This window comes from Trachypithecus francoisi, unplaced genomic scaffold (genome assembly GCF_009764315.1).
Source record: "Trachypithecus francoisi isolate TF-2019V2 unplaced genomic scaffold, Tfra_2.0 Lachesis_group20, whole genome shotgun sequence".
In the NCBI taxonomy this organism is placed as follows: Eukaryota; Metazoa; Chordata; class Mammalia; order Primates; family Cercopithecidae; genus Trachypithecus; species Trachypithecus francoisi.
The window spans coordinates 23258622-23286318 of NW_022681466.1; the positions used below are offsets into that span (position 1 = coordinate 23258622).

Here is a 27697-nt window from a genome sequence, read left to right on the forward strand (position 1 = left end):
CCTCGGGCACCGAGCGGCTCCTGCCTGGGGTTGTCCCACCGGGATGGCTGCACCAGGCTGAAGGCTGTCCCTCTACCTGCCTCCTTTTTTCTGTTCCCTGTGCCTTACATGGGTTCATTCCTATTCTGGGAACCCAGAGGGAACGACCTTGGCCAAGGTCAGAGAAGGAGCTTGAAAGTTTCACTTTCCATTTTAGCCCTCAGGACGCCTTTGCGTTTTGGCCCTTTGTTAGCGTGTTATCCTGGAATTGCAGGCTCTTCTCTTTATTTCTGAGACCCAAATAGAGGTTCTAACCTCCCTACAATCAGTGAAACTATGATAAACAGTGGCATTCCTGGCTGATTGGTTTCTAAGGAGTGGCCCCCCTGCCTGACCTCAGCCCTGAGACCCTGCTTCCTCCTTAGCCTGCATGGGACTGGGGACACCCCCTCACAATCCAGTCCCTTCCTGCAGGTGGTTGTCCAGGGGGCAGGTAGAGAGTGCCTGAGATCTGGGTCCTAAGCCTGGCTCTGCCACTGACTTCAGCCCTCACCCCTTATCCTTTTAGGCCTCAGTTTTTTCCTCTGTAAAATGGGCAGAGTGGTTTTACAAGTGATTTTACCAAGTGAGAAGTGTGGAAATATCTACTTTAATTGTGGATTTGTCCATTTCTCCTTTCAATTCTATCATTTTTGGTGCTTCATGTATTTTTGAAGCTCTGTTATTAGGTGTGTACTACATTTAGGATGGATGTGTCTTCTTAGGTGTGTACCACATTTAGATTTAGGATTGATGTGTCCTTTTTCTTTTTCTTTCTTCTTTTTTTTTGAGATGGAGTCTTGATCCAGCCCAGACTGGAGTGCAGTGGTGCAATCTCGGCTCACTGCAACCTCCGCCTCCTGTGTTCAAGCGATTCTCCCACTTCAGCCTCCCGAGCAGCTGGGACCACAGGCGTGCGCCACCACGCCCAGCTAATTTTTGTATTTTTAGTAGGGACGGGTTTTCACCATGTTGGCCAGGCTGGTCTTGACTCCTGACGTCAGGTGATCCGCCTTCCTCAGCCTCCTAAAGTGCTGGGATTAGAGGCATGAGCCACCGCTCCCAACCATGATGTGTCTTCTTATCCTTTGCTTCTGCAGCCTCCTCTCATTTGCAGGTTCTGTTGAGCTTGAACTGCTGAGAGAAAATACGTCCAAATGGGAATTTTATTCTATATCCACTTAAATATGAATGTAGAAGTATGACAAAACTAAATTTTGCTTCCAAAATGTTTTCTTTCCTTTTTCCCTTTTTTTTTTGAGACAGAGTTTCGCTATTGTTGCCCAGGCTGGAGTGCAATGGCGTGATCTCGGCTCACCGCAGCCTCTGTCTCTCGGGTTCAAGCGATTCTCCTGAGTAGCTGGGATTACAGGCGTGAGTCACCGTGCCCGGCCCCAGAATTTTTTGTTTGGGCCTATTTTTCTACTTTTTCTTCACTTTTTGTTGATATATAGTATACATACGGCAAAGAATCTAATGTTAAACCTCTGGCTCAATTTATTTTTGCATAGATCCCATCTGTGTAGCTACCACCTAGATCAAGATGTTTCCTGCTTACCAGAAGGCCCCCTTGTAACTCCTTCCAATTAATAGCCCTCTGGTCAATCCCTCCATACCCCCTAACAATTATTTGGCTTTCTATCAGCATACATTAGTTTTGTCTAATCCTTCAACTTCATATAAACATGAGTATGTATTGTTTTGTTTGGCTTCATCTGCTCGATATTACTTGTGTGGGACCTATCCATGGTGCTGTATATGGCAGTAGTTCATTCATTTTATTATTGAGTTGTATTAATTGTATGAACATATTACAATGTATTTAACCTGTTTGACTCTTGGTGGACTTAAGGGTTGTTTTCAGTTTGGAGCTATTATGAAAAAGCTGTTATGAACATTACATCTGTGTCTTTTGATGGATGCCTGCACTTGGAGACCCAGGAGTGGAAATGCTGGGTAACAGAGTAGGAATATGTTTATGTTTGCTAAATAATGACAGTTTTCCAAAGTGGTTGACCAGTTTACACCCCCCACTAGTAATGTGTGAGACATATAGAGAAGTAAGCTTTACAAAAAAAAAAAAAAGGCAGAGAGGACTCAGTTACTGCATATGCCTACCAACACCTGACACTGTCTGTCTCTTCATTCTGATGGGTTTGTGGTAATCTTGCAATGAGGTTTTTTGCTTATTTGCTTTTGGGTTTTTTTTTTTTTTTGTACATTTAAAAAAATGTGGTAAAAACATGTAATAAAATTTTCCATCTTAACCTTTTTTTTTTAGACGGATTCTTGCTCTGTCTCCCAGGCTGGAGTGCAGTGGCGTGATCTTGACTCACTGACAGCTACTTCTCCCCGGTTCAGGCCATTGTCCTACCTCAGTCTCCCAGGTAGCTGGGACTACAGGCGCCCCCCACCATGCCTGGCTAATTTTTTATACTTTTAGTAGAGGCAAGGTTTCACCGTGTTAGCCAGGAAGGTCTCGATCTCCTGACCTCATGATCCGCCCACCTTGGCCTCCCAAAGTCCTGGGATTACAGGCTTGAGCCACCACACCTGGCCCATCTTAACCTTTTTTAAGTGTGCAGTTCAGTATGTTAAGCATATTCACACTGTTGTGCCACAGATCTCTAGAATATTTTCATCTTTCAAAATGGGACTCAATACCCACTGAGTAAAAGCTGTCCCCCCATTCCCCCCTTTCCCCAGCACCTGGCAATTATCATTTTACTTTGTTTCTATAAGTTTGAATACTTTAGATACCTCATATAAGTGGAATCGTATTGTATTTGTCTTTTTCTGACTGATTTGTTTCACTTTGCATGTCTTCAAGGTTCACCCACATTGTAGCACGTAACAGGATTTCTTTATTTTTAAGGCTAAGTAATATTCCATTATATTTATATACTGCATTTTGCTTATCCATTCAACTGTTGATGGCCATTTAGCTTGCTTCCACCTCTTAGCTGTTGTGAACAGTGCTGCAATGAATATGGGTGTGCAAGTATCTCCTCAAGCTCTTTCTTACTTTCAGTTCCTTCGGGTATATATTAAGAAGTAGTATCCGCCAGGTGCAGTGGCTCATGCCTGTAATCCCAGCAGTTTGTGAGGCCAAGGCAGGTGGATCACCTGAGGTTAGGAGTTCAAGACCAGTCTGGCCAACATGGTGAAACCCCATTTCTACTAAAAACACAAAATTAGCCTGGCATGATGGCGGGTACCTGTAATCCCAGCTACTCGGAAGGCTAAGGTAAGAGAGTCGCTTGAATCTGGGAGGCAGAGGTTGCAGTGAGCCGAGATCACACCATTGCACTCCATTGCACTAGGCGACAAGAGCAAAACTCCACCTCAAAAAAAAAAAAATCTATCAATAAATAAAAGAAGTAGTGTTGCTGAGTCATATGGTAATTCTATTTTTAATTTTTTTTTTAGGAACCTCCATACTGTTTTCCGTAGTGGCTGCACCATTTTATAGTCCCACCAGTAGTGCACAGAGTTCCAATTTCTCCACATCCTTGTCAGCATCTGTTAATTTTTGTTTTGTTTTGTTTTGTTTTTTGATAGTGGCTCTCCTAATGGGTGTGAGGTGATATCTCACTGTAGTTTTTTGTTCTTTGGCTTTTTTTTTTTTTTTAAGATAGAGTCTGTCTCTGTCACCACAATCATAGCTCACTGCAGCCTTGAACTTCTGGGCTCAAGTGATCGTCCCACCTCAGCCTCCCAAGTATCTGGGACTACAGCATATGCCACCACTCCTGGCTTATTTTAAAAAGCACTGGGATTACAGGCATGAGCCTCCATGCACAGCTGTGGGAAGAGTTTTGATACAAATTCAATTCAATTTCTTTATATACATAAGACTATTCAGATTATATATTTCTTCTTGGGAAAGCTTTGGTAGTTTGTGTTTTCCAATAAATTTGTTAATGTATTCCATAGTGTTGAGTTTCTTTGCATATAGTTGTTCTGAATATTTCCTTAGTATTCTTTTAATGTCTGTATGATCTGTAGTGATGTTCATTCATTCCTGATAATGGTAATTTGTGTTTTCTCTTTTTTTCTTGATCAGTCTGCCTTTTTAAAAACTGGCTGTTTTTAAAACTGGCTGGTTTCATTTTCTCTATTGCTTACAGTTTCTATTTCAGTGATTTTCACCCATCTATGTTATTTCCTTCCTTCTGCTTACTTTGGGTTTAATTTGCTCTTTTATTTTTTCCTAACTTCTTAAGGTGCAAGCTTAAAGTGTTGCTGTTAGACCTTTCTTCTCTTGTAATGTAAGTATTTAATGCTATAATGTCCCTGTGAGCACTTCCTTAACTGCATTCACACTTTGTGACATGTGGTATTGTTCAATTTCCTTTAGTTCAAAATATTTTCTAATTTTCTTCATGCTTTCTTGTTTAATCTACGGGTTAAGATTTTGTTGTTTCATTTCCAGAAGTTTTGGCTATTGTTGTTATTAATTTTCAGTTTACTTCTGTTCTGGTCAGGGAACATAATTTGTATAATTTCAATCCTTTTCAATTTTTATTGAGAATTAATTTATGGCTCAGATTATGGTCTATTTTGGTGAATGCACCATGTGCACTTGAAATGAATGTGGACTTCGCTATCACTGAGTGGAATATCTGTAAAGATCAATAAGGTCAAAGTATTTAATGTTGTTCAAATCGTCTGTATACTTACTGATTTTCTTTTTACTTCTTTTATCAGTTACCAAGTGAGGAGTGTTGAAATATTCAACTATAATTTGTGGATTTCTCCTTTCAATACTATCATTTTTGGTGCTTCATGTATTCTTGAAGCTCTAATTTTAGGTACGTACCACGTTTAGGATTTATATATTTTCTTAGTGAAATGACCCCTTTGTCATTATGTAATGTTCTTCTTTATCCATGGCTGTAGTCCTTGTTCTAAAGTGTAACTTGTTTTCTATTTTATATGTATAAAATAGGTGTTTCTTCCCTTGGCTCCTAGGAGGTGCTGGAATTACAGGCGTGGTGGCTCACGCCTGTAATTCCAGCACTTTGGGAGGCCGAGGTGGGCAGATCTTTTCAGTCCAGGAGTTTGAGACAGATTGGCCAACATTGCAAAACCCCACCTCTACTAAAAATATAAAAGTTAGGCCAGACGTGGTGGCTCACGCCTGTAATCACAGCACTTTAGGAGGTCGAGGCGGGTGATCACTTGAGGTCAGCAGTTCGAGACCAGCCTGGCCAACATGGTGAAACTCCATCTCTACTAAAAATACAAAAATTAGCCGGGCGTGGTGGTGCATGCCTGCAATCCCAGTTACTCTGGAGACTGAGGCAGGAGAATCGCTTGAACCAGGGAGGCGGAGGTTGCAGTGAGCCGAGATGGCGCCATTGCACTCCAACCTGGGCAACAGAGCAAGACTGTGTCTCAAAAAATAAAAATAAAAAAATAACCTGGCATGATGGCGTGTGCCTGTAATCCCAGCCACTGAGGAGGCTGAGACATAAGAATCTCTTGAACCTGGGAGGCAAAGGTTGCAGTGAGCCATGATCACCACCACTGCACTCCAACCTGGGCAGCAGAGATCCTGTCTCAAAAAAAAAAAAAAAAAAGGCCGGGCGCGGTGGCTCAAGCCTGTAATCCCAGCACTTTGGGAGGCCGAGACAGGCGGATCACGAGGTCAGGAGATCGAGACCATCCTGGCTAACACTGTGAAACCCCGTCTCTACTGAAAATACAAAAATTAGCCGGGTGTGGTGACATGCGCCTGTAATTCCAGCTACTCAGGAGGCTGAGACAGGAGAATCGCTTGAACCCAGAAGGCGGAGGTTGCAGTGAGCCAAGATTGTGCCATTGCACTCTAGCCTGGGGAACAAGAAAGAAACTCTGTCTCAAAAACAAACAACAACAACAAAAAAGAAATCCTAAAACATATTCAATCTAAAAAAAGGCAGAAAAAGAGGAAAAGGGGAACAAATAACAGAGAGTATAAATAAAAAGCAGATAGCAAGACGGTAGATTGGTCTATCTATCTCTATCGAGACCATTGGCTAGGCTGGTCTCGAACTCCTGACCTCAGGTGATCCGCCAACCTTGAACTCCCAAAGTGCTGGGATTACAGGTGTGAGCCACCGGGCCTGGCCAGGATTTCTTTCATTTCAACTGACTGTTGGCTTATTAACTCTACTTTTTTGTTTAAATTTTAGTGGTTACTGTTATTTTAATGTATTCGTCAGATTTTTCAAGAAAAACAAAACCTATAGGAGATGGATAGATAGATAGATAGATAGATAGATAGATAGATAGATAGATACATAGATACATAGATACATAGATACACAGAGGAGGATTTATTATAAGGAATTGGCTTGCATGATTATGGAGGCTGAGAAGTCCCAAGATCTGCAGTTGACAAGTTGAGGACCTAGGAGCATCAGTGGCATAACTCCAGTCTGAATCTGAGTCCAAAGGCTGGAGAAGATCAGTGTTCCAGCTCAAAAACAGTCAGGCAGGGAGAGCCTTCCTCTTCTGGCAGGAGTGCCTTTTTGTTCCTGTCAGTTCTTCAACTGACTGGATGTGGTCCATCCACATTAGGGAGAGCAATGTGCTTTACTCAGTCTATTGATTCAAATAATGTCATGCAGAAACACCCTTGTAGACATACCCAGAATAATGTTTAACTGAATATCTGGCACCCCATGGCCTAGGCAAGTTGACACATAAAATTAACCATCACATCTGAGATGTACAATTTGCATCTTTAACTTATCACAGTCTATCTACAAAGAATATTATATCACTTATCTGGGCGTAGTGCTGTGTGCCTATAGTCCCAGCTACTCAGGAGGCTAAGTGGGCAGGATTGCTTGAGCCCTGAAGTTTGAGGCTGCAGTGAGCTGTGATCACATCACTGCTCTCCAGCCTGGGTGACAGAACAAGAGCTTGTCTCTAAAAAAATTTAGAAAATAAATAAAAAGAATATTACCTCATGTATAGCGATACGATAGTATACTTCTATTTCCTCCTCTTTTGTGGCTATTGCTGACGTATAATTTGTCTATAACTATGAGCCCTACAGTACATTGCTATTATGTTTTGCTTAAATAGTAAATTGTCTTTAAAACATATTAAAATGAAATAAGGTGTTTTATATTTATGTGCATATTTGCCATTCCTGGTGCTCTTTATATCTTTGTGTAGACCCAAATATCCATCTTTATAACTTTCCTTCTTCCTGATATATTTTCTTTAACATTTGTATACCACAGGTATGCTGGTGACAGTTTCTTTCAGCTTTTGTCCAGAAAAGTCATTTAAAGTTAAAACATTTTAAAACTTTACAATTTGCAATAATATTATACTTATGAAGAATTACAAAATTGCACAAAAAATTTCCATAAACCTATCTCCCAATTTCTTCATACGGTAACATCAACAAAACTGCCATCCAAACCAGAAGATTGACATTGATACAATACTATTAATTCACCTGGAGACCTTATTCCAGTTTTGTCCATTGTCCTATTATTGCCCCTTTTCTTGACCAGTATTCAGTCCAGGGTTGCTTGTTGCCTTTAATTGTCTTTTCTTCTTAGTCTCCTTTAATCTGGGATAGTTCCTCAGGCTTCCTTTCTTGACACTTGTGCCGGTTGTTTATGATTGCCCTGCAGAGCAAAGATCAGCTCCTCTACCCAAATGTGGTTTGAATGTGGAGACTGATGATGCCACATATACACAAAGAGGGCTTGAGACATTCTGGGCAGAGCACAACAGACTCCCCAGAAGGCCCCCAAATGGCTTGAGAACAAGGGAGGGGCAAGTTGCCTTGGGTCTTATTGGGGTTAAGGGCTGGGGATAGGTCATGGTTTTCCCATGCACAAGTCAGTGTTTGAACTTACCTGCTGGAGCCAAGGGAGGAAACACCTAGGCTTTTTTGTCTACCAAATGGAAGGCAAAGATTAAGGAGGAGTTGTGGGGCTTCAAAACTGTCAGTGGTCAAACATCAAATATAGAATCAGATTCTGTTACAATTCACCCCTGATGTTTAATGGATTGCTGAAATGTGTCCTGTTTTATTTAATTAAATTTAAACTTGTTTAAGTATGCTATGATGGTACTCTATGACATCTGCAGCCTGAGGCCAGTAAGGCAGGGATAATTTCTGTTGAATTCCTTGTTATTAAAGAACCCAATGTTATGTATTTTGAGAAGTGAAATGAATGCCTTGGTCACTCTCAAGATTTGTGGAACTCTGAAGGGGATAAGGAGTGTCTTGGCGAGGCCTTGTATTGTGGCTTGAGTATGTGCAGAGATATATCTGACCTTGATTTATATTTCTGGGTATCTTCAAGCAAGACATTTCCAGAGTTCTTTACCCCAAAGGGGATGACTTTGGATAAAGAACTGTTATTGCCATTAGTCGGACCAGATAGCCAGGTAATTGGCAATGGCCTAAGGGTCTGAAAAATGTTAAGATGGGGTCGCTTTTTGGCCAGGGCATGCTTTGTTGCTAAGATGACTGCTTGAAGTTTGGCAAATTGTGTGGATCCTTGGGTCCTGTCTTTTATCAGGGATGTCTGTTAAGGATGGAAAACGTAGAATCAGATATGACGGTAGCACTGCCATTTTAAAAGTATACGAATTCTCTTTGCTGTTCACTTAGTTGATCCCAAGGGATCCCCAAGAAGCCAAAGGGTCTGAGAAAGGAATGACCTCCTTCAGCACTGTGGTATCTGGTCAGGAACTGAGGACAAGGGAGCCCATGGCATCCTGCAGGTGGGATATGCTACAGAATCCAGATTTGGCTCCATACTATAGATACTATTTTCATTTTAGCAAGGAAGCCTCAATAGCCATGCCAAGCTTTGGAGGTGTGGCTTCCATGGCCCAAGGCATAGCGGGCAGCTAGTGTGCCATGGTCTCAAGGCCTGTAAGAGCCTCCTTTTTTGGAAGAGTCCAGTATGCAGTCAGCAATTGTCACTCTAATGATGTATAGCATTGGGCTGAGGAAGGCGATTTCTCTCATCAGAAACCCGCAATTTATGGCCATCACAAGTGAACCAAAGACTATGGAAGTATGAGAGGAGGTTGCTAAAGCCTCTACAGTGAAGGAATTTCTGGGGAGCACTAACAGTAGGGTCTGTCCTTTTGCAATCTGAACAGGTTCTAAGCCTTTTGTTATAGCAGACCCCATTCAGGTGAACAGATTTGTAAGGAACAGCAAAAATGGGCTTAAGTAGGGCCGGGTGTGATGGCTCACACCTGTAATCCCAGCACTTTGGGAGGCCGAAGCGGGTGAATCACTTGAGGTCAGGAGTTCGAGACCAGCCTGGCCAACATGCTGAAACTCCATTTCTACTAAAAAAATACAAAAAAAATTAGCTGAGCCTGGTGGTGGGTGCGTGTTATCCCAGCTTCTTGGGAGGCAGAGGCAGGAGAATCGCTTGAACCTGAGAAGTGGAGGTTGCAGCGAGCCAAGATCATGCCACTGCAGTCCAGCCGTGGTGGCAGAGGGAGATTCTGACTCAAAAAAAAAAAAAAAAAATGCCTTAAGTAAAATGTGTAAAGGAGGAATATGTTGCTTCAGGACCCCCAAAGTTCTAAAAGATACTGGGCTTTTAGCATTGTGGGTGCTAAGAGGATCAACAGAGATTTCTTGACAATGTCAGGGATCAACAGCTCTGTTTACCATATAATACCGAGATATTTTACTGAGGTATACCTGTGCTTTTACCTTGTACTTTGTGTGGAAGAAATGACCCATCCTTTTTTATGAGCTCCCTTTTTAATGTTTGTATGCCTTAAATTAGTGTGTCAAATGAATTTCCATTGCACCCAGCTACTTCAGGAGGCTGAGAGGGGAAGATCGTTTGAGCCCAGGAGTTTGAGGCTGCAGTGTGCTATGACTGTGCTTGCGAATAGCTACCGTGCTCCAGTCTGGGCAACGTAGTAAGATCCTGTCTTTTTAAAAAATTAATTTCCTCTGAGAAGGATGTCATCAATCTAACATCATACTTGTGTTTCTGGAGACAGTTGGATGCAGTTAAGATTTTGTTTGTAAAGACTGTGAGCAATGGCAGGTCTGTTGGGGGTCCCATGGGTAGCTAGATAAAAGTATATTGTGTCCATGCAATGGACAAGCTGGTTGAAATGGGAACTTAAGGAACATATTAGCCCAAATATATGTTAGCAAAGTATTTGTCAGTTGCTGATTGGAGGGAGGCAGTAGTTTTAGTAATATAGAAGCTGGCCTGTTTTTTACTCACAACATCTTCTGACACTAAATGTATGGGTTTTTTTCCCCTATACCAACTGATATGGTTTGACTGTGTCTCCACCCAAATCTCATCCTGAATTGTAACTCCCACAATTCCCACGTGTCATGGGAGGAAACTGGTGGGAAGTAATTGAAACATGGGGGTGGGTCTTTCCTGTGCTATTCTCAGGATAGTGAATAAGTCTCACAAGATCTAATGGTTTTAAAAATGGGCGTTTCCCTGCACAAGCTCTCTTTCTCTTGCCTGCTGCCATCCATGTAAGATGTGACTTGTTCCTCCTTGCCTTCTGCCATGATTGTGAGGCCTCTCCAGCCATGTGGAATTGTAAGTCCATTATACCTCTTTTCTTCCCAGTCTCAGGTATATCTTTATCAGCAGCATGAAAACAGCCTAATACACCAACCAATTTTCCAAGTCTCTGAATACCAGCTGGGTGTCCAGCAATTCTGTTTCATTCTGATACTATCTACCTGGAGTTAGCATCAGTTCCCATGAAATTGCCCCATCTTTAGAGACCAATCGCAAGTCCCAGGCCTCCTGCACTTCTGACTGACCAGTTAAAAATCGGATGTTCTCATGACCCCCTCCTCAGGTTCCATAATTTACTGGAATAGCTCACAGAACTCGGGAAAATACTTTACTTACATTTACTGGCTTATTATAAAGGATGCAACTCAGGAACAACCAGATGGAAGAGATGCCGGGGGCAGGATATTGAGCGGGGGTCGGGGAGGGTACACCCAGAGTTTCCATGCCCTGAGTGCTTCACTTTCCCAGGACTTCCACATGTTCACAGAACCCTATAGGGTAGAGGGGACTTATGGAGGTTTCATTACATAGACGTGATTGATTAAATCATTGGCCATTGGTGACTGATTCAATCTCCAGCCCTCTCCCCGCCCCATAGGTCTGAGATGAGCCTGAAAGTTCCAACCTTTTAATGCCTTGGTCTTTCTGATCATCAGCTCCCATCTTGAAGCTATCTAGCACTCCCAGCTAATCATTTCATTAACATGCAAAAGACATGTATTAGCCTAAAGATTTCAAGGGTTTCAGGATTGCCAGGAACTCATTAAGTGGAACTGCAGCATTATTATTGTGGTAATCCACCATTAGGCATCCTTCATTCATTCTAGTAAGACCAGGACAATTTGGAGTGGAGAACAACTGGGGACAATCACCCTTCTCTAAATAGGTCTTATGTAATGAGTTTTGAGCTTATGGCTGGGTGCGGTGGCTCACACCTGTAATCCCAGCACTTTAGGAGGCTGAGGCGGGTAGATTGCTTGCATCCAGGAGTTTGAGACTAGCCTGGGAAACATGGGGGAAAAACCATCTCTACAAACAAACAAACAAAAATTAGCCGAGCCAAGTGGCATGTGCTTGTAGTCCTAGCTACTTGGGAGGCTGAGGTGGCAGGATGACCTGAACCTGGGAAGGGGAAGCTGCAGTGAGCCGAGATTGCACCACTGCACTCCAGCCTGGGCCACAGAGTGAGACCCTGTCTCTAAAAGGTCCTAGTTCATTTTATTTATTTGTTTTTTATACAGAGTCACTCTCAGGATACCTAGTTTAATCTATGTTGGTCTGTGTGAACAGTTTTAATAGGTTACGATAAAGGCTCAGGTTCTCCTTTTGTTAAGCCAGTTGTAATTGCCAAAAACTTAATTTTGCTCTTGTTTAGTACTGACTAGGCCAGAGTACATGCCCATTGTAGAATATTTTAGGGCAACAGGCACTATGAATATGGGGAATTTAGGCAAATCAATAGTTCTTTTTTTTTTTTTTTTTTTTTTGAGACGGAGTCTTGCTCTGTCGCCCAGGCTGGAGTGCAGTGGCACGATCTCGGCTCACTGCAACCTCCGCCTCCTGGGTTCAAGCGATTCTCCTGCTTCAGCCTCCTGAGTAGCTGGGACTACAGGTGCGTGCCACCACGCCTGGCTAATTTTTTTGTGTTATCCAGGATAGTCTCGATCTCCTGACCTCGTGATCTGCCTGCCTCGGCATCCCAAAGTGCTGGAATTACAGGCGTGAGCCACCGTGCCCAGCCAAGTTTTGTATTTTTTTAGTAGAGACAGGGTTTCACCATGTTGGCCAGGCTGGTCTCGAACTCCTGACCTCAGGTAATCCACCTGTCATGGCCTCCCAAAGTGTTGGGATTATAGGTGTGAGTCACAGCGTCTGGCCAAGTTTTGTATTTTTTTAAGTAGACACGGGGTTTCACCATGTTAGCCAGGCTGGTCTCGAACTCCTGACCTCAGGTAATTCACCCACCGTGGCCTCCGAAAGGGTTGGGATTATAGGCATGAGCCACTGCACCTGGCCTAAAGTTAATTTAGAATTTATGTTGTACAAGTGCAAAAGCCAAAGAGACCCTCCCCTTCCTCCTTTAAGTATCTTTTTTATTGTATAGGTTTTAGAGTAAATTTTAGGTTTGCAATTGGGTTAAATCATTAACCTCTGTTAAGTTGTGTGTGTGTGTGTGTGTGTGTCTGGGGGAGTTACTGGATGTACTTCAGGAGGAGGGAGCTTCTCTTCTCTGCTCATATTTATGTTTATTCTTCTGGAGAGTCACAAATCAGTACCCTCAGGGTAAGGGGCCACTTTCACGGAAGCCACTTTCATGGCAATTGTTATTTTATTTGATTTAGGGACCCTGGACTTAAACTGGATTTTTTTTTTTTTTTTTAGACAGTCTCACTCTCTCTCCCAGATTGGAGTGCAGTGGTGTGATGTCAGCTCACTGAAGCCTCAACTTAATCAGCTCAAGTGACCCTACCAGCTCATCCTCCAGAGTAGCTGGGACTATAGGCACCCAACACCACACCCAGCTGATTTCTTTTTTTTTTTTTTTTTTTTTTTTGAGATGGAGTCTCGCTCTGTCGCCCGGGCTGGAGTGCAGTGGCCAGATCTCAGCTCACTGCAAGCTCCGCCTCCCAGGTTTACCGCCATTCTCCTGCCTCAGCCTCCGAGTAGCTGGGACTACAGGCGCCCGCCACCTCGCCCGGCTAGTTTTTGTATTTTTTAATAGAGACGGGGTTTCACAGTGTTAGCCAGGATGGTCTCGATCTCCTGACCTCGTGATCCGCCCGCCTCGGCCTCCCAAAGTGCTGGGATTACAGGCTTGAGCCACCGCGCCCGGCCCACCCAGCTGATTTCTGTATTTTTTGTAGAGATAGGATTTTGCTGTGTTGCCCAGACTGGTGGATTTTTTTTTTTTTTTTGAGACAGGGTCTTACTCTGTTGCCCAGGCTGGAGTGCAGAGGCACAATCTCAGCTCAGTGCAACCTCTGCTACTGGGTTCAAGTGATTCTCATGCCTCAGCCTCCCAAGTAGCTGAGACTACAGGGGCACGCCCCCACATCTGGCTAATTTTGTATTTTTGGTAGAGATGGGGTTTCACCATGTTGGCCAGGCTGGTCTCAACCTGCTGACCTCAAGTGATCTGCCCGCCTCGGCCTCCCAAGTGTTGGGATTACAGGTACAGGCATGAGCCACTGCACCCAACCCCTGGATTTTTTTTAATGGCAAGGTCTTACTCTGTCACCCAGGCTGGAGTGCAGTGGCACAATCATGGCTCACTGCAGCCTCAACCTCAAGCAATCTTCCCACCTCAGCCCCCACAAGTAGCTGGGACTACAGGTACATGCCACCATACCTGGCTAATTTTAAATCTTTTTATATAGATGAGGTGTTTTTTGTTTGTTTGTTTGTTTACAAAGTCTCGCTCTGTTGCCAGGCTGGAGTGCAGTGACACAATCTCAGCTCACTACAACCTCCATCTCCTGGGTTCAGTGAGTCTACTGGCTCAGCCTCCCGAGTAGCTGGGACTACAGGTGCGCACCACCACACCTAGCTAATTTTTGTATTTTTAGTAGAGATGGGGTTTCTCCACGTTGGCCAGCATGGTCTCAATCTTTTGACCTCGTGAACCACCTGCCTCAGCCTCCCAACGTGCTGGGATTACAGGGGTGAGCCCCTACGCCCGGCCTAGACGAGGTCTTACTATGTTTCCCAGGCTGATCTTGAACTCCTAGGCTCAAGCAATTCTCCCACTTCAGCCTCCCAAAGCATTAGAGCTACAGGCGTGAACCACTGCACCCAGCCTTGAGTTGGATTTGAATGAATCCCTTGATAGGTTGATAAGCTGCAGCACTTAATCAAACCCAGCTTCTTTCTGGGTCTGTTTTATAGTTATCTGGTAGGGTGATGATGGTGTCCTCTGACCCTTTAAGAGAGATGGAGTAATGCATTCTGGCCTAGTTTTTATAAGGGTTCATGCCATGGAGTGCTATTGAGTGTTTTTATCTTTAATCCTGGTGACTGTGCTTCCTCACCAGAGCAACCACCAGATGGCCCTGTATATTGCACAGGGTATCAGCCTTTCTCCTGCACACTCTATAGAACATAGGCTAATGCCTAGTTGGGACACACAACCAATAGTCACAAAATAATAAGTGTCATGCCCTTGAGTCTAGTGTCAGCCATGGTTTATGCCAGAATCAAGACATATGATTCAATCTGAGATGCACAGATAGGCCCAGACGGGGCTCACATTTTAGGGCCACTTTAAGGACATCCTCAATTTTATACTTCTGTCTCAAAATGCCAATTACAGAAACTTTCAATTCAGGTCAGTTACATCCATAACAGAGATTTAGTAGTACTCAGCAAATGTGGAACAAAGCAGCACAGCTCAAAGTGTGAGTTTGCCAGTAGGCAACAGAATCAATAGCAAGCCAAAGCGAGAGGAGAGAGACCCCTGATGGTGAGTGGCTATCATCTAAGGCACGCTGTTCTCTGTGCCAGCTGTCTTGTGATTGCCCCACAGGGGAAGGGATCAAATCTCTACCCCAGATTTGGTTTAGACGTCAAGATTGGTGATGCCACTTACACACATACGGAGGGTTTGGAAAAGCTTATTACTCGTGTTATGAGGTTTTCTGTGCAGAACAGGTTAGGCTCTTAAGCAGGCCTAAAAACAGCTTGAGAACAAGGAGAGGCAAGTGGCTCTGGGTTTTATTGTTAGGGAGTAAAGCCGGGGTGAGGGTTCTGATGCACAGGCCAGGGTTTTGTGGTTTGAATTTCCCTACTGGTGCAAGACAGGAGAGTACCCTGGCATTAAAGGAGGAGAGTACCCTGGCATTATTATTATTATCATTATTATTGTTATTATTTTGGAGACAGAGTCTCACCCTGTTGCCCAGGCTGGAGTGCAATGGTGTAATCTCGGTTCATTGCAACCTCCGCCTCCTAAATTCAAGCAATTCTTGTGCCTTAGCCTCCCAAGTAGCTGGGATTACAGGCATGCGCCACCATGCCCAGCTAATTTTGTATTTTTAGTAGAGATAGGGTTTCACCATGTTGGCCAGGCTGGTCTCAAACTCCTGGCCTCAGGTGATCCATCCACCTTGGCCTCCCAAAGTGCTGGGATTATAGGCGTGAGCCACCATGCCCAGCTTTATTATTGGCTTGCCCAGGTTTTGGGTAAAAGGGAAAGGAGGAGTGGGGCTGTGGACTTGAAAACTCAGCAGTCGAACATCAAAAATGGAATCAAGTAATTTATTACACTGGTCAATTATTTTGTAAAATTCGTCTCAATTTGAATTTGATGTCCCTCATAACTAAATATAAGCATACCTCTTGGCATGAAAACCACAGATGTGATGCTGTACCCATCTCAGTTCATGACATTATGAGATATAGGATGCTAATAGGTCTCTCATGTTCATAGTTTAAAGATGGAAAAATTTTTAAGTTAATAGTTTTTATTTTAGCACTTTAAAGATGTTATTCCATTATCTTCTGGTATGCATAGTGTATGACAAGAAGTCCATTGTATTTGTCTTCTTTGCTCTTCTAGGTAATGTGTTCATTTTTTTCTAGGTATTCTAAGATTTTCTTTATTAATTTTTATTAATATGTATTTATTTATTTATTTTTAGATGGAATCTCACTCTGTTGCCCAGGCTGGAGTGCAGTGGTGTGATCTTGGCTCACTGCAACCTCCGTCTCCTGAGTTCAAGGAATTTTCCTGTCTCAGCCTCCGGAGTAGCTGGGATTACAAGCATGTGCCACCATGCTCGGCTAATTTTTGCATTTTTTTTTTAGACAGAGTTTCGCTCTTGTCACCCAGGCTGGAGTGCAATGGTGCAGTCTCAGCTCACTGCAACCTCCGCCTCCTGGGTTCAAGTGATTCTCCAGCCTCAGCCTCCTGAGTAGGTGGGATTATGGGCACCTGCCACCACACCTGGCTAATTTGTGTATTTTTAGTAGAGACAGGATTTCACTATGTTGGCCAGCCTGGTCTCTAACTCCTGACCTCAGATGATCCACCCACTTCAGCCTCCCAAAGTGCTGGCATTACAGGTGTGAGCCAACTCACTCAGCCTAGTTTTTGTATTTTTAATGGAGATGGGGTTTTGCCATGTTGGCCAGGCTGGTCTCAAACTCCTGACTTGATGTAATCTGCCTGCCTCGGCCTCCCAAAGTGCTGAAATTACAGGCATGGGCTACCATGCCCAGCCTATTTTATTTGTTTTTATTTACTTATTTTTTTAAGACGGAGTCTCACTCTGTTGCCCAAGCTGGAGTGCAGTGCAGTGGCGCAATCTTAGCTCACTTCAACCTCCGCCTCCCAGATTCAAGCAATTCTCCTGCCTCAGCCTCCTGAGTAGCTGGGACTACAGGCTGGCACCACTACGCCTAATTTTTGTATTTTTACTAGAGACAAGGTTTTGCTATGTTGGCTGGGCTACTCTCGAATTCCTGTTCTCAAGTGATCCACCTACTTTGGCCTCCCAAAGTGCTGGGATTACAGGCTTGAGCCACGTGCCCAGTCAACATTTTCAATAATTTGATTATGACGTGTCTTGGTTTTGATACTATCTTATAAGTCATTGTTGCTCTGTTATTTTTGTGGATTTTTTGTGCTTTATTTTCAATAGTTTTTATTGCTATATTTTTAAATTCACCAATCTTTTCTTATGCAGTGCTTCTGCAGTGTATAATCTGCTGTTAATTCCTCCTGTGCATCTTTCATTTTTAGATCATATGCTTTTCATCTCTTGAAGTTCCATTTTGGGTACTTTAAAAATCTATTTCTTTTCTCTCTTCATCATATTTATGTTTTTCTTTATACCCTTGGGCATAATTTATGAGATTTATAATGGCTATTTTAAGGTCCTTGCCTACTAATGTCATCATCTCTGAATTTTGTGGTCTGTTTCTATTGCTTCATTTATCTGCTGGTTATGGGTAATTTTTTCCTGTTTGACTACTTGGCAATTTTTCATTGGATGCTGAATATTGTGTATTTTGGGTTGTTGAGTACAAGATATTGTTGTATTCTTTTAAAGAGTACTGGAGAAAAATACAAAAATTAGCTGGGCATGGTGGCATACGTCTGTGGTCCCAGTTACTTAGGAAGCAGAGGTTGCAGTGAGCCGAGATCATGCCACTGCACTCCAACTTGGGTGACAGAGTGAGACTCTGTCTCAAAACAAAACAAAACAAAACAAAACAGAAAAAACAAACACTCAAACAAAAAACAGAGTTTTGAATTTTGTCCTGGCATATAATTAAGTTACTTGTGATTTGTTTTCTTCTTTTAAGTCTTGCTATTAAGCTTTGTTAGGAAAAGCCCAGGTTGGCCTCTATTCTAGAGCTATTAATAATTTAGCCCCACTAAGTCTCTATCCTCCTGAAGACTCTACCCAATACGTGTGTGTTATGAGGTCTGTTCACTCTGGTTGGTGGAAACACAAACTATGCCCAGCCCTGGGCATACAAGACCCAACACTTGTTCGGTCTTCTGCTTTCTGATTTTACTTTTTCTAACCGTCTGGAATTTCACCCCACACCTGTGTAGATCAGTCCCCAAAGACTTGCGGGAATCTCTAATGATCTATGAGACTTTGTCACTTTCTCTCTCTCTCCCCTCATGCAGCTCTTGCTTCTCTGGCACTCTCTCCCACAAATTCTAGCTGCCTTCACGTCCTTGAACTCTAAACCCTGTCTCCTAAACTCAGTGAGACCACGGGGCTTTGTTTGGGTACTCCATGTAGCACTCTCTTCACTGCCTCCTTGTAGTAAGCTGGGGCTCTGGTGAGGCTGAACTTATTTTTCTTTTCTCAGAGATCTTAGTCTTGCACTGCCTGCTGTCCAATGAGTGAAAACAGTTGTTCCATATATTTTGTTTAATTTACTAGTTTTGGGTGTGTGTGGTGGAGGAAGCAATCTCTACAACAGTTTATCCTTCATGCGCTGAAGTGGAAGCCCCACAGTGATCCCTTTAAAATACATGGCTAGGCCAGGTGCAATGGCTCATGCCTGTAATCCTAACACTTTGGGAAGCCAAGGCAGGTGGATTGCTTGAAGCCAGGACTTCCAGACCAGTCTGGGCAACATGATGAAACCCCATCTCTACTAAAAATACAGAAATGAGCCGGGCACGGTGGTGTGTACCTGTAGTCCCAGCTACTCTGGAGGCTGAGGCACAAGAATCACTTGAACCGGCCGGGCGCGGTGGCTCAAGCCTGTAATCCCAGCACTTTGGGAGGCCGAGACGGGCGGATCACAAGGTCAGGAGATCGAGACCATCCTGGCTAACACAGTGAAACCCCGTCTCTACTAAAAATACAAAAACTAGCCGGGCGAGGTGGCGGGCGCCTGTAGTCCCAGCTACTCGGAGGCTGAGGCAGGAGAATGGCGTAAACCCGGGAGGCGGAGCTTGCAGTGAGCTGAGATCCGGCCACTGCACTCCAGTCCGGGCGACAGAGCGAGACTGCGCCTCAAAAAAAAAAAAAAAAAAAAAGAATCACTTGAACCTAGGAAGTGGAGCTTGCAGTGAGCCGAGATCACACCACTGCACTGTAGCTGGGCAGCAGAGCAAGACTCTGTCTCAAAAAAACATAAATAAATAAAATACATGGCTAAAATCCAACCATGTACTTAATATTTCAAATGAAGTACTGAAATGGCTCTATAATTCAAACTTTTAGATGTATCTAGCTTTATTATTATTATTATTATTATTATATATTTTTGAGACAGAGTCTAGCTCTGTTGCCCAGGCTGGAGTGCAGTGGCATGATCTCGGCTACTGCAACTTCCACCTCCTGAGTTCAAGCAATTCTCCTGCTTTACCTACTTAAGTGTATATTTAATTGGTTTGAAGGTGATTCTGTCTCTGGAAGATTTTCCCAACAACCTTTTACCAAGCCAGGGAAGAAAGAGCTTGGGACACTGGAGGAATAGGAACTTGGCTAGATGTGGCCAGAGCAGAGGAAGAGAGGAGAGTGGTGTAGGATGAGATTAGAGAGCCAGGTAGAAGCCAGATGTTGCCGGACCTGGGACATCAGAGTGAGAAGTTTGGATTTTATTCCAAGTGTAATGGGAGGTCACTGAAAGGTTTTAAGCAAGAGGGTGGCATGATCTGATTTTAAAGAACACATTGTTGTATGAATGATGGCTTCTAGGGGGCAAAGGCAGAAATAGAGACCATTTAGGAAGCCGCCGTTGTAGTCAAAGTGGACAAATAGTGACTTGAATAAAGGTGGTGACAGCAGAAGTAGGCAGAAGTGTTTAGGGACTAGCGGTGTTCGAATATCTACTATGTGTTTGTCAGCTAGAAACCCATGACAGAGAAATAACAGATTAATAAGAGAGATAGATCCTGACCCTGCGGGGCTTCCAGACAAATGTAGTGGTTAATTCTTAATATCTTAATATTTTGGGGGTCACAGACTCCTTTGAGACTCTTACCTAAGCTACAGACCCTCACCACAGAAAAAAGCACATAATCACACATGCTCACTTTTTTCTACCATTTTATGAATATTTTACATTCATCATGATAAGTTTACCTGGTCAAGTGGATATTAAAGGATAAGTAAAGGCTCATATATGTGTGGACAAGGAGTGCATACAGAATTATGGAGAAATGATGGTGGATCAGTGGAGCAACTGGGGAGCTGCTGTGTGCTGGGACAGAGGAGAGTGACAGGACAGGGGCCCAGCATGCCTCCAACCCAATCAACAAAGCATCCACACATCCACAGCACTGTGCTGGGTGGGAAAGCTGCTTCTCACCCTGGCTGAAAGAGAAGATGCAAGCGATGTAGTGCTTCATCGTGTTGTAGACCAAACATTTATCTGTCTCCAAAATGTATATGTTGAAATAGAATCTCCAGTGTGATGGTATTTGGAGGTGAGGCCTTTGAGAGGTAATTAAGTCATAAGCCTTCGTGAATGGGATTAGAGCCCTTATAAAAGAGACTCCAGAGAGCTCCCTCACCCATCTGCCATGTGAGGATACTGAGAAGATGACCATCTACAACCCAGGAAGCAGGCCTTCGCCAGACACCAAATCTGCCAGCGCCTTCACCTTGCCCTTCTCAGCCTCTAGAACTCTGAGAAGTGTTTGTGGTTTAAGCTGCCCAGTCTAGGGTACTTTTGCTATGGCAGCTCAAACTGCCTAAGGCAATCAGTAACCTCAGGATAGGAGTGGGCTGCCTGGTGGAACCTTCTTGAAAGGTTTCTGGATGGAAGATTTGAGTCACTTAAATATATATCATGTATCACGTGTGTGTGGAGAGAGAGCGGCAGGTGGGGCGGGAGAATATGTACTGCCTCATTATACATGCTAGTATAGTCCTGATTTGTTATGCTGTCATGTGATACATAACAATGTTTGGGTCAGCAATGAACCACATATACGGTAGTCATCCTATAAGGCTATAATACCAGGCCAGGCACAGTGGCTCACGCCTGTAATCCCAGCACTTTGGGAAGCCTAGGCAGGGGGATAACCTGAGGTCAGGAGTTCAAGACCAGTCTGGCCAATGTGGAGAAACCCTATCTCTACTAAAAATACAAAAATTAGCTGGGCTTGGTGGCATGTGCCTGTCATCCCAGCTACTCGGGAGGCTGAGGCAGGAGAATCGCTTGAACCCAGGAGGTGGAGGTTGCAGGGAACCCACCATTGTACTCCAGGCTGGGCAACAAGAGCAAAACTCCATCTCAAAAAAAAAAAAAAAAGATTATAATACCATATTTTCACTGTACCATTTCTATGTTTAGATACACAAACACCACTATGTTATAGTTGCCTAGAGCATTCAGTATACAGTACTCAACATGCTGGATGAGTTTGTAGCCTAGAGCGAAAGGCTATACCATATAACTTAGGTGTGTAGTGGGTTATACCATCTAGGTTTGTGTAAGTATACTCTGATGTTATCACAACGATAAAGTCACCTAGCAATGCATTTCTCAGAATGTTTCCCTCTTGCTAAATGGCACATGGCTGTATTTCAGTTTCTTTTCTTTCTTTCTTTCTTTCTTTTCTCTTTCCTTCTTTCTTTCTCTCTCTTTCTCTTTCTCTCTCTCTCTCTCTCTTTCTTTCTCTCTCTCTCTCTCTTTCTTCCTTTCTCTTTTTTTTTTCAGGGTCATTCTTTGTCACCCAAGCTGGAGTGCAGTGGTGCAAACTCGACTCACTGAAGCCTTAACTTCCTGGGCTCAAGCATCCTTCCCCCTCAGCCCCCCAAGTAGCTGGGACTACAGGCACACGCCACCATGCCCGGTTTTTTTTTTTTTTTAGAGATGGTGCTTCTCCACGTTGCCCAGGCTGGTCTTGAACTCTTAAGCTCAAGCAATCTGCCCACCTTGGCCTCCTCCCAAAGTTCTGGGATTGCAGACCTCGCCCAGCTATTTCAATTTCTAAAGTGCTAGTAAAAATCCACTAAATTGTTTACCCAACTCATCAACGAGTTACAACCCACAGTTTGAAAACCCTAGTCTAGATTTTTTTCTTGCTACTACCTTCAGTATGAACATGAGAGAGGCTCGTCATCATTCCATATTTGATATTTTGACATAAATCTGCTGGATTTAGCTAAATTACAATTCGCCCAAATAACCAGGAGAAATTTGACTAGAACTATCTCGGTATTGCCCCTGGTTGTTGCTTCTCTTTGACAGTAAACCAAAAAATTAAGCGCATGGTTATGGAGTCTGACCGCTTGAGCTGGCTGCCCCACTTGCCTCAGTTTCTTCATCAATAACTGGAACATCATCATCCTAATAGTACCTGCCTCCTGGGTAAGCCATGTAAGACAATTAACACAGGGCCTGGCACATAGTAAGTGCTCAAAAGATGTTGGCAACTATGGTATTTATTATTTTTTAAACTGTCAATGTTGTTGTCTTACAGCGGAGACCTGAAAGCAGCTTAACCATGAGCAGCACTCAACTAAGCAAAGAAATTCTTCGCAATAAATAGGGATGTTTGAAAGGTTTTACGTTGGACCCGCCTTACCCTGGACAGACACTAGAGGGTGCTCCTCGCTCAGAAAGCCGCGTGTTTCCAGGCCTGGGACCTCTGCCAGAAAGCGCTTGGACAGCTGGTCCTGAAACTTTCTCTTTGGGTCTGGTAATTTACTGGGGAGAAGTATCTGCTCCCTTGGTTCTGAAACTAAAGGCTTTTACGGAAGGAGGAGGAGACTGCAAGCGGCTACATGGAGCAGAAATGTGGCTCCTCCAAACTTTCACCAATTGGAGTTCTGCTGGACTGCGACTTGGAGAATACGAGCAGTGTCTCATTCACCCAGGAGTCCCAGGGTCTAGCACACATAGTGTCTGGCAGATAGTAAGCGCTTTGTAAATATTTATGGAATGGGACCAACCAATGGGGGTGTCTGAGACCTAAATAATTATAATTCCAAATTGGGGAGTGCTGGCACGATGACCACAGAGCATTAAGGGCGCTCCCAGAAGAATGGGGGCTGGGGAGGACTGGCCAGAATGGCTTCCTGAAATTCAGGAGCCCTGGCACTCTCTGGAGTACACAGAAAAGATCTTCCACATCTGGCTTTTGGATATTTAAAAACAGCTTCATGCTCCATTTCTTTCATGTCCTTCCTGTGGAATGATTTCTAGGCTTTTCACTAAGTTGATCGCTCCCTGCAAACTTACAGGAAGGCAAATAATAGTTTAGCACCTACTGGGTTCAAGCATCTCCTATGATCTCCATTATCTGATTTAATTGTGTCTTTATCTCATTTAATCCCTGCAACAACTCTCTGAGACTAAGGTTATTATCCACATTCTACAGATTAGAACTTGGCAAGGTTTGATAACGGGCCCAAGATCACATCATCAGGGAGTGACAGGACCAGTATTTGAACCCAGATAGTCTAGTAGCAAAAGATTCTTTTAAAAATTTTCACTTAAAAGAATAACAACAACAGCAACTAACAGTATGGAGGGGGCCAGATACTTTTCTGTGTTTTACATTTATTAACTCATTTAAGTTGTTTAATTGCTATACACTTAGATGTCATCCTTTCTATTAGTACATTGTTAGTACTGAAAAGTGAAGAGAATGATATAACAAACACCCATGTACTCATCACCTGGCATGAAAAGAAGATTAAAGTTGATATTATCCAGCCGCAAAAATCTTGAAAAAGAACAAGGTTGGAAAACTTGGCCTAGTGCAGTGGCTCATGCCTGTAATCCCAGCATTTTGGGAGGCCAAGGCGTGTGGATTGCTTGAGCTCAGGAGTTCGAGACCAGTCTGGGCAACATGGTAAAAATACAAAAAATTTCTACAAAAAGAAAGTTTCTACAAAAAAAAAATACAAAAATTAGCCTGGTGTGGTGGTGCTCGCCTGTGGTCCCAGCTACTCAGGAGGCTGAGGTGGGAGGATCACCTGAGCCCAGGGAGACTGAGGCTGCAGTGAGCCAAGATAGTGCCACTGCACTCCAGCCTAGGCAAAAGAGCAAGATCTTGTCTTAAAAAAAAAAAAAAAGTTGGAGAACTTACACTTTCCAATTTCAAAAGCTACAGTAATAAAACAATGTGGTACTGGCACAGGGATCAACATGTACATCAGTGGAATAGAATTGAGAGTCCAGAAATAAACCTGTATGTTTATGGTCAAGGTATCAAGATAATTAAATGAGGAAATAATTTTTTTCCCCACAAATAATGCTGGGACATCTGGATAGCCACATGCAAAAGAATGAATTTGGACTCCTATCTTTTATCATCTACAAAAATTAACTCAAAACTAATCAAAGACCTAAAGATAAGAACTAAAACTAGGCCGGGTGCAGTGGCTCACGCTTGTAATCCTAGCACTTTGGGAGGTCAAGGTGGGCGGATCCCCTGAGGTCAGGAGTTCGAGACTAGCCTGGCCAACATGGTGAAACCCTGTCTCTACTCAAAATACAAAAAATTAGCCGGGCACAGTGGTGCATGCCTGTAATCCCAACTATTCAGGAGGCTGACACAAGAGAATCGCTTGAACCCGGGAGGCAGAGGTTGCAGTGAGCCGAGATGGTGCCACTACACTCCAGCCTGGGCTACAAGAGCAAAACTCTGTCAAAAAAGCTATAGCTATAAAACTCTTTTAAAAAACGTAGGGTAAACCTCTATTACCTTGGATTAAGCAATGGTTTCTTGCATACAACACCAAAAGCACAATCAACTGAAGAAAAAATAGATCAATTAGACTTCATCAAAATTAAAAATTTGAGTGTCAAGGCCCTATCAAAGTTAAAAGATAAATCACAGAATGGGAAAAAATCTTTGCAAATCATAGATCTGGAAAGGATCTTGTGTCTAGAAGATAGAAGAGCTGTTTTTCTGTTGTTGTTAAGACAGGGTCTTGCTCTGTCATGCAGCCTACAGTGCAGTGGCATCATCATAGCTCACTGCAGCTTCCACCTCCCGGGCTCAAGCAATCCTCTCACCTCAGCCTCCCAAGTAGCTGGGACTGTAGATGTGCACCACCATACTTGGATAACTTTTTAAATTTTTTTTGTATAGACCAGATCTCACTACGTTGCCCAGGCTGGTCTTGAACTCCTGGCCTCAAGCAATCCTCCCGCCTCTGCCATCCAAAGTGTTGGAATTAGAGTGAGCCACCTCGTCCAGCCTATAAGAGCTTTTATAATTTAATAATAAAAAGACAAATAACCCAATTTAAATTTGGGCAAATGACTGGAATAAGCGTTTCTCCAAAGAAAATATACAAATGCAAAGAAGCACATGATAAGATACTCAGCATTGGCCAGGCATGGTGGCTCATGCCTGTAATCCCAGCACTTTGGGAAGCCGAGGCACGTGGATCACTTGAGGTCAAGAGTTCGAGACCAACCTGGCCAACATGGTGAAACCCCGCTTCTACTAAAAATAGAAAAATTAGCCGGTGTGGTGGCAGGCGCCTGTAATCCCAGCTACTAGGGAGACTGAGACAAGAGAACTGCTTGAACCCGGAAGGTGGAGGTTGCAATGAGCCAAGATTGCACCACTACACTCCAGCCTCGGCAACAAGAGCGAAACTCCATCTACCCTGAGACTGGGTAATTTATACAGGAAAGGGTTTTAATTGATTCACAGTTCCACTTTGCTGGGGAGGCCTCAGGAAACTTACAATCATAGCAGGAGGCAAAGGAGAAACAGGCACCTTCTTCACAGGGCTGCAGGACGGGAGTGAGTGCAAGCAGGGGAAATGCCAGATGCTTATAAAACCATCAGATCTCCTGAGACTCACTCATTATCATGAGAACAGCATGGGGGAAACCATCCCCATGATCCAACTACCTCTACCTGGTCCCACCCTTGACGTGTGGGGATTAATACAATTCAAGGTGAGGTTTGGGTGGGGACACAGAGCCAAACCATATCAGGGAACAACCCAGGTGTTTATCAATCAATGAGTGGACAAACAAAATGTGGTCTGTCCATGCAGTGGAATATTATTCTACCATAAAAAGGAATGAAGTACTGATACAAGCTACAGCATGGATGAACCTTGTAAGCATTATGCTAAGTGAAAGAAGCCAGTCACAAAAGGCCACATATTATATGATTCCATTTATATTAAATGTTCAGATAGGCACATGCACTGAGATTTGTGGTTGTCAGAGGCTAGAAGTAGGGAGCAATGAGAAATGACTGCACACAGGCACAGGTTCTGGAATTGGATAGTACTGATGGTTGAACAGCCTTGCGAATCTGCTGAAAAACAGTGAGTCATATATTTTTAAATGGTGAATTTTATGGTATATGAATTATAGCTCAGTTTTAAAAAGAGAAAAAAGTTGATATTTTCTTCATAGATAGCTCCATGATTCTCAAACATTTTGGCCTCAAAACCCCTTTAGACTCTTAACAATTACTGAAATAGCCCCAAATAGCTCTTGTTTATGTATTTTGTTTTTGTTCTTGTGTGCTTATGTTCAATATCTATTGACATTTATCATGTTAGAAAGTAAAACAGAAATTTTAAAAATATGTATTAATTCATTTAAAATAGCATTAATAAACCATATGCTGTACATATTAGCATAAGTAACAGTTGAAAAATAATTGTATTTTCCAAAACAAAAGAATTAGTGAGAAGAGTGACATTGTTTTGCATTTTTGTTGTCTGTTAAATGTCTGGGGCTGAGTAGAAGATAGCTGCGTTCTCATACCTGCTTCTATTTACCTTCAATGTGTTGAGATAGGTTGTTTTGGTTGAAATATATGAAAAAAGTCTGTCTTCACATAGTTATGTAGTTGAAAAAAGGAAGACTATCTTAATAGCCTTTTCAAATAATTGTGGATATTTTTCTTAGATTACACACCAAAACTGGACAAATGTAGTTTCTTAAAGGTTAATTGCAATGTGGAACCTGAAACTGTAAACTTTTCAATTGGTCTATCATGTTTTGTTTGTTTGTTTGTTTGTTTTTTGTTTGTTTGTTTTTTAGACAGGGTCTTACTCTGTTGTCCAGGCTGGAATTCAGTGACATAATCAGGGCTTACTGCGGCCTCAACCTTCCAGGCTCAAGAGATCCTCCCCACTCAGCCCCTGGTGGGACTACAGGGATGCGCCACCATGCCCAGCTAATTTTTTGTATTTTTAGTAGAGATGGGTTTTTGCCTTCTTTCCTTCCTTCCTTCTTTCCTTCCTTCCTTCCTTCCTTCCTTCCTTCCTTCCTTCCTTCCTTCCTTCTTTCCCTCTTTCCTTCCTTCCTTCCTTCTTTCCCTCTTTCCTTCCTTCCTTCCTTCTTCAGGGTCTTCCTCTGCCACCCAAACTAGAGTGCAGTGGTATTATCTCAGTTTACTGCAACCTCCATCTCCTGGGTTCAAGCCATTCTCATGCCTCAGCCTCCCGTGTAGCTGGGATCACAAGTGTGTGTCAGATGCCTGGCTAATTTTTGTATTTTTTCTAAAGATGGGGTTTTGCAATGTTGACCAGGCTGATCTTGAACTCCTGGCCTCAGGTGATCCACCCACCTCGGCCTCCCAAAGTGTTGGGATTACAGGCGTGAGCCACTAAGCCTGACCTCAAGTTCCCTCTTTCTAATCTGAAAATGAGAATAGCACTAGCATCCAGGTCCACCTCAAAGGGTCAAACTGAAGTTCAGAT

General features: G+C 43.2%; 1 long non-coding RNA gene across 1 annotated transcript; it reads left to right on the plus strand.

The window, feature by feature from the left end:
- The first annotated feature begins 4187 nt into the window (after nt 1-4187).
- Nucleotides 4188-23838, plus strand: LOC117067170. The gene is made up of 3 exons (XR_004430643.1): nt 4188-4289; nt 4729-4832; nt 22483-23838. It is a non-coding gene; the product is annotated as an uncharacterized LOC117067170 (long non-coding RNA).
- Nucleotides 23839-27697: the final 3859 nt, after the last annotated feature.